Below are 7854 nucleotides of genomic sequence, written 5' to 3'. Positions count from 1 at the left end.
GAAAACAAAATGTTTAGAAAGAGTTTTTTATGTATTTGTACATTATAATAAAAGCTAGTTTGTGCTATTTTTAACATTTAATACAAGGACATTAACTACACTTAAATATATTTAGGAGCAACCTTCAAAAAATGCATCCATATCCACAAACTCATTTTCATTTCATTTCACAGAACACAATAATTATCAACCTCAAGAACTGGGAGCTACTGAGCAGATGGGGCATTAGTGTCTTAATGTTTGATCTCTGTTCTAGTAAATCCTTCAGTTTCACAGCCTTTCCACAAATTCTATGGCCATTCAACCCATGATAAATGAGTTCTTAAATGCTGCTTTGATGTTTGTGTCACTTTTGTGTTTTATAATCTCTGACAAATATGTAAACGCAGCTGCCCAACAGGATAAAGAGGCCATAGTAAAATCTACAATTATTTTAAACTAAGCATATTCTAATCATACCAGCAGATTCTGCACAAACTTAACCACTTTCTTGATACCAAATGCCTATGCTATTCTAAAATTTCTGGTAAGTAATCTTTTAAAACTGAGTTCCCAACTCAAATCTGTTTTCTTTCTTCTTGCTAGGCTTAATAATTATGATAAAATAATATGTTACATTTATTAGTTTCACATACATTATGTTAACTAAGAAAATCAGGAATAAATAGGCATCCCTGATTTAAAGGAGTACAAGCAGACTATGTGTGTGCACATACACATCCCCAAGAGTATACTGAAGAAAAACAACTTAAATGCCTTAATTTTGCTGTAAAACATATACATCCTAAATGCTTTGATTTTGTTATAGAGAATGCCTGTTTCCTCAATCAAGTTAAGATAGTGTAGTATCTTAAAATATCTAGTCTCGATTGTGACATCATTTTGATAAATTCTGCTTATTTTCTTATTTCCCCCTTAACTTTACTCACAATTTCCATGTTCTCAATGGATTTAGAGCCCAAAACCTTTCTTCAAAATTTCAAAAATTAGTGATACTTGGTTTGATATTAAAAAATAAGCGATATCTTTCAACTATAATTTCTCTTATCACTGAAAAAAATCTACACTGCCCTGCTTAGGTTGATGGGTTTGACATCGTGAACAGAAAAGACTGCAAGAAAATGGGTGAATCTGGGTGGCATGTGAGTTGCTGATAAACTGAAAACTGCCACAGAAAGATAATGGAAATGCCTTACTTACATGACAATTAAATAGTCTGGCTCTCACATATATATTTTATTCCTGATGGGCATTGGGTTGGCCTTCTGTTAATCTTATGGGAAAATACTGTTGTAAATATGATTTTAAGAGTATCTACAGCTGACTGAGGTCTCTGTGATTCAAACATATGTTATGATTGGTTGTATCTCAAAAAAAGCTCTCTTCAAATTTTCCCTGTATGCAGTGTATGTAAAATACTCGCCAACGGCAGGTGTAGGGAGATGCATTCTTTGTGTCAGAATAATTTAGAAATAAAATATGGGCTTTGGGTTAAGGAGATGTGGGAGCTAGCTAGTTGCAGCATCTTTTCTGATAACTGGGAATTTTATATTTCAGTTCAGCCTTATGCAATGTGAGGAAGTAGAATCAGCATTATGAATTACATGAGCATGATGTAGAAAATTTACTGAAAGGTTTGAAAAGCAATGAATTTGTGTTGAGATAAAAGAAGGAGAAAGATATTGACTTTCATGGGATACCTATTAGTTATTACACAAGAGGGCTGTGTGATTCACATTTTTTTTTCTCATAAAATGTCACATCCAGCTAATGAGGAAACATTATTTCATAACATTATATTAAAAAAATCATAAAATAGGGCCCTCCCTGGTGGTGCAATGGGTTAGGATGCAGCACTACAAGCTAGTGCAACCCCTTCAGTACAAGTTCAATCCCAGGCCCCAGAGGTGACCCATATGGTGCAGCAAACTCTCCTGACCCACCCACTGCTCCCCTCAGCAGTGTACTTCATTGATCTGTCTGCTCTGCTTCCCACTCTGTCTCTGGTGAATCCTCTCACCACCCTTGCACCTGGGGCTTGAACCCCAGTTCTGTATGCATAAATAAATATTTTTTTAAAAATGTCTGATGATTGTGATATGTATCTGGATGAGGCAGACAATCTCAAAGTTGATTTAGAATGTCAAACGTTACAACTGAAACATTAGAATATTTGGTTTTGTTGTTATACTTACCATGTTTCTCAGTATGCTGTGTAGTCAAGTGGGACTCTCAGTCTGGGAAAAAGAATACACATGAGTAACCTAGATTGCAAAGATTTCTAGTCTAATAATTACTATTTCACTTAAATCACCATTATTTTCTTTTTCCCAACTGAGTTTTATAATATCCATTATAAAATAAGAGATAGTCCTATGAATGTGACAGTATATATATAGACCATGAACAAACTGATCTTAGGATAAACAGGGAAGTTAGAAAAGGATACCAATTCAATAAAGAGAATGAAATATACCATATAAATATCCCTGTACACATACATAAATGTAGCTAACTCCATGTTTAACTACAACCTGCACGTTGACCGTTGCAGATTGGGAATGATGTTTCACAGGGTAGCCACATGAAAATATACTTTCAGTGTATATATCTGAGCCATGCAAATGCACTTTAAAAGACCACTTTATTATAGATTCTAGCTAATGGTCCTTTAATATTTCATCATTTTTATTTGTTTCTTTTTTTCCCTCACCCTACATTTTATTGTAAATGATAAAAAGCCACAGTGAATTAATGAGAACATGCTTGCTATTTTTTTTTTTTTCATTTGGTTCACATTTAGTTGGAGTAAAAACATTTCTGTTGAAAAGAATCAGTACCACTTCTTCAATTAGGTCAGGGCTTCCTGCCATTTAAAATTGACAGAAAAAGCAAAATGTACCAGATTGCAACACTGGAACTAGAGCTATGAGACTTCCCCGGAATCTTTGGTCCTAGGTTTGACCTCAAATACCTTCTGCCCAGAACTAGTGATTGTTGAAGGGCCTTTGTGACAAGCTTCATAAGACAGAAGAAAATAGCAGAAATCCCTAGAATATGAAAGTAATCTTGCCACTCACCATGTTACAGTTGGACACAGTAGTTCATCAAAAGAAAAAAAAAAAGATATATTGTGAATATATCTTAAAAGATGCTCAGAGACAGTTTTCATGAGACTTATATGAAGATAGGGTCAAATACAGATATAAGATGAATAAATACAGATATAAGATGAGCTCACAATACTGTAAAGGAAATAAAGCAAAAGAAGTGTGGTTAAGAGAATAAGCATTGAAGTCAGAAGATTTTGATTAGTATTCTAGCATGAATTCTCTAACTGTGTGACCTTGGGCAAGTCACTTGCTCTCTCTAATCCATGGTTAATGGAATGAGCTGTAAAATAGGTATATTAAAATCAGCCCTCACAAGTTTTAAAAATTACATTGAATTATTTATTTAAATCAGCTAGCATATTATTTGACACCAAGGAAACACTTTGAGACTCTTAAACATCCTAGTTATTATTAAATATCTAAAATATTTGTTATAGAAAGACTATGTCAATTAAATTATTTTTGTCATTAATTACTTATATTTTTCATTTTATGTGTACACATAAATGATACCATAGGCAAGAAATAATAAATACACTCATTATTTAGAGTTGTAATTATTATTTTTGGAATACTAAAAATTTCAATAGTCTATCTACCCACAATTTAGTTATAAAATTTACCTATTAAAAACATAATGTCTCAACACAAATTATGATGCATCATGCAGTAAAAACTACCAAGTGAATATTATTAGCATTTTAAATAGAGAAATGCAATTCTGACATTTCCATATGCACACTGAATTTTAAGGTAAACCTTAAAAATATTTGTAAATGTTTGTTTTAAGTGCTGTTGGATAGTCACCTAATACTCTTAGTCTAAAGTAATATGTGATAAGCATTGCTTTCAGACATTATTGTTCAAATGATGGAAGTTGGAGTAACTTTCCTTGGGAAAAAAAAATCAGTAGAGTGATTGGGTTGTATGTCAGTATAAAAAGGTATAGAGTATAGTAAAAGGAGCTTTTGTTCTATAGAAGAAAAGATTAAGAAATTGCATTTTGGGGACTATTAGTCTTTGTTGAAACAAAACAAAGCTATGGAATTGCATTATACTGAGAAGATAAGAAAATACTAACAAATGATTTCAAAACCTTACAAAATTCAGTTTTATACTCAGAACTGTTCCACAAATAAATACACTAATGGGTACGTGAGTAAAATGATTGGATAATGTCATATGATGAAACTCTGTTCTTCTTTTACTGGTTATCTTTAAGAACATATTAAGATTGGTTGTTTCTGAAGAGAGAAGGCTACTACTCTCTAGTAAAAGGGTGCCACTAGATAATTCTCAAATCTTTCTTCCTTGAAGATTTATTTCTAAAATTATTGCCCAGTAACACTTGCCCTCAAAACCCAGAAGAACACATAACCAAGCTCAACTGTACATGTGGTCTTCAATTTTAGATTCCTTATAACTGCAACCACCTGTCTTAAGTTTTCATCATGTAAGCTGCTTGCATCACATCACATGGTCAAGCAACACCTGTAGAACCAAAACTCCATGAGTGGTATAGACTGGCCATTTAGATTTTTTTTTTCACTTGACTGGGCTCTGCCCTCACCCAAAACATCTGTCCTGTTGCACCTTATCTTGAGTGAAAGGGTTAAGCACCACCAAAGTTATGGTGTCATTCATCATAGGCATCACACATCTTCCCAGCACTGCCAGCCTAATGTGGTTAAGAGTGCTGAAGGGACAGCTCCCCTGCTCTGGGTCACTTTAAGGTACTTTTCCCAGGAAGACAGCATTCACTTCCTTTCTGCTACACACACCCATTCACAAAACCCGGGAACTACAGTCATCCCTGATGCCTTTAAATTTTAGTTAGACTGATGCTGAGACACACCCTCATTCCCTAAGTGTATAATTATACGTGGGTGGAGAGCCACCAGGGAGGGTAAGAGTAAAGGGCAGAGAAAAAAAGAAGATAGCTATGTCCCGACTTCTAAAAACCTTGTTGTTAATCTCTCCTCCCCCACTCCCATTTTCCTAATCCCGAGAACGACTGAGTTCGAGGCAATGGGATGGCTCCGGAAATGGATATATGACTTTCAAACCTAAAAATGACCGGAGCGATTTATTTAAAGTTGAAGTCTCCTTGTCCTAAGAACCCAGCATAATTCATATTTTAAAAACCCCGTGTTTGTTCCTCCATATCATAAAAACCGAAAACAGTTGCCACATAAAACAGAAACCATTCTGAGCGCGGTCTCGCTGCCCTTTAAGCTCAGACAGAAGGTGGGGTGGAAGCGCTCACAACCTGTGAAAGTGCGAAGGACTCTCTACACTTGGTGGCCAAATCGCTGCTGTCCAGGACTCTTCCGTACCATCTCTCATCATTCGTGACTCTGCAAGACACAGAGATTTAGACATGTATGTGGGAGTGCGTGCGAGGGAGGGAGGCGAGAGGACGGTGTGTTCCCCACATGTGTAACTCTGCATCTCCGTTTCCTAGCTTGCATTTATTCACAAGAATTCATTAGTTAAATACTTGATGAAAGGTGGAATATTTGTAATGATCAGCTTTGTTTTTAATGGACACACCTTAATATAGTGTTTATAAATTAAAAGTGTGAAGATTCTGAGTGTAGTACCTTTCTACTTCCCTCCCCCAAATCTACTCCCCCCCTCTCCCCCCCTTCAAAAGGGAATGCTTGCAGCAGATTGTTGAAGGATTTGAGTCTGCAGCTGGAGAGAAGGGATTAGGGCCAGAGCGGTGCAAGTTAAATTGTGCTGCATATAAAAAATGGGCGGATTGGTCTCCAGATCCAGAGGCTGGTACCACCTTCCTTTCTAAAATAAAATCTCTCTGGCATGAAGTCACCGCCTATTTCACATCCGGTTTGCCCTGGGACGTATTACTACTGTCTTGGTAAAGAGAAATCTTTTGTTGTATAGCTGCAGAAGGGATATTGAGAAGCAAATTTGGGTGTGAAATCCTCAGCAAAGGCGCACGCAGGGTCCATGATGGCTCAGACCGAGTGAGTGAGAGGCAGAGCGAGGACGCCCCTCAGCTCCTGGCGCGCCCGACGCGCGGACTCGCGCTGGCTCCAGGCTCTCCACGATTTTCTCTCGCAGACTTTTCCCGGGTCTTGAGCGATCCTGTGCCCAGAGGGGGCCCGAGGTAAGTGCGGCTTCGGACCGCAACACAGTGAGCTTTGAACGTGGCTTTTCCTAGCTGGAGAGACGGGAATGATCTAGTGGGGGAAAAAAGAGGGAGAAGACGAGAGCCTGATCCCAGAGCAGGTAGAAACAACGAATGTTTTTCTTTCAGGGTGGAAACCGCAGCGATACAGGAACATTATTTTCTCCCCCTGCCTCTCATCTTTTCTTGCCCCCATTCTTAAGTAGATTTGAATTTTTTTCCGCGGGTGGGTGGCGACACGCTGTTTTTGGTCTTCTTCTTCTTCCTTTTTTTTTTTTTTTTCTAGGAGGGAGCTGGGATGAGGTGGGGAGGGGCGTCGGGGGGCATCGTGGAAAGTTCAGACGCTGGGACAGGAAACCTGTCTCAGCATTCCAGCCTAGGGAAGGCAGTCTCATTCTGGCTGCACAGATTCTTCTTTTCTCCTTTACAGTGGACGCTGCTGAAATGCCCTCTGGTGTAGGGGTCTCTCCCATTCCGATCACGAAAAACTCAACTTACATTTGATGTGGGTGGCCCGGGATGTGGGTGCTTGGAGTGTGTGTGTTTGGGGGGAGATGGAAGGTGGAAGGGGTAAGGCTGCTTAGCATTTCTTTTAGACTATTATGTTTGTATTTGCAAGAAACTTTCTCACTCAACAACTCAAGTGCCACGATAAGCTTGTTTTTCTCTTTTTCAAATGTCAGAGGAGGACAAAAAACAAAAAACAAAAAACCTGATACTTTGCTTTGGGGTTATGGTTTGTTTCATTTGTCCCTTCAGGAATTACCCACCCTCCTCCCTTCAACAAAGACCAACAAAAATTAGTAGGGAAAAAGGAATTGTTTTCCTTCATAATAGACGTTGAAGATTCATAAAAGGGTAAATAACAATAGTGCGATTTGGATGCAATATTTTAACATAATGGTAGCTATCAAAATTTCTTGTCATATTTAACTCATGTGTGTCAAAATCCATCACTACATTAAGTAAAAGCCATAATGAGGTTCACAGTTCTTATCTCTAGATCTAGATAATTTCTCTCTGAACACATTGTTTCATTGCTTACATGTCTGTTTATAATTTTTTACTGATATTCATGATCTTTGAGTGTATTTAATATCTTTGTAGATGTATTTAAAGGCATACCACATTAAATTATAGGGTCCTTGATGGCAAATATGCTTTAAAAGAGTAACAATCCATTAATCACTATCCTACTAGGGAGTTAGCTATTCAGGCAAGTGTTATCAAATACCTTGAGCAATTCATATCATGACTGGAATTAATTATAGCATATTAAAATAAAATCTTACTATATCTGTACCTTAATCAGGTAATTCACTGATTTTTAGAAATTGACTCCATAAGAGATAATAATTTTTTTAAAAATTCTCTAAGATTTTCATAATGCTCCATTCCAGCAACCCACTACCAAGTCTAAATTCAACAATCAGAGGGTGATTGATTGCACTTTACCTAAGAGGGAAAAAGATTCCCTTGTGCATGCAAAGCAAAGCACTCCAGCTTCCATCTGTTTGAGATGAAACATTTTCTCGCAGCAACCTGGCAGAATTCAAGAGGGCTTAAAAGATATGTGTGAGCATATTT

General features: G+C 37.2%; 1 protein-coding gene across 3 annotated transcripts in view; it reads left to right on the top strand.

Moving 5' to 3' along the window:
• Nucleotides 1-5434: 5434 nt before the first annotated feature.
• Nucleotides 5435-7854, top strand: part of GABRA1 (gamma-aminobutyric acid (GABA) A receptor, alpha 1) — a 61752-nt gene continuing 59332 nt past the window's right edge. Inside the window, exons 1-2 of one of the 3 annotated variants that reach the window (XM_012730176.1) lie at nt 5435-5495; nt 6021-6246. The gene's annotated coding sequence lies outside the window, so the exon portion shown is untranslated. Of the gene's footprint in view, nt 5496-5764; nt 6247-6309; nt 6369-7854 lie in introns of those variants that run through there. The other 2 variants (XM_004689808.2, XM_012730177.1) reach the window with 2 other exon arrangements.

This window comes from Condylura cristata, unplaced genomic scaffold, assembly GCF_000260355.1.
Source record: "Condylura cristata isolate star-nosed mole 26May11 unplaced genomic scaffold, ConCri1.0 scaffold00026, whole genome shotgun sequence".
Taxonomy (NCBI): domain Eukaryota; kingdom Metazoa; phylum Chordata; class Mammalia; order Eulipotyphla; family Talpidae; genus Condylura; species Condylura cristata.
This window is presented reverse-complemented; position numbering and strand designations above follow the sequence as displayed.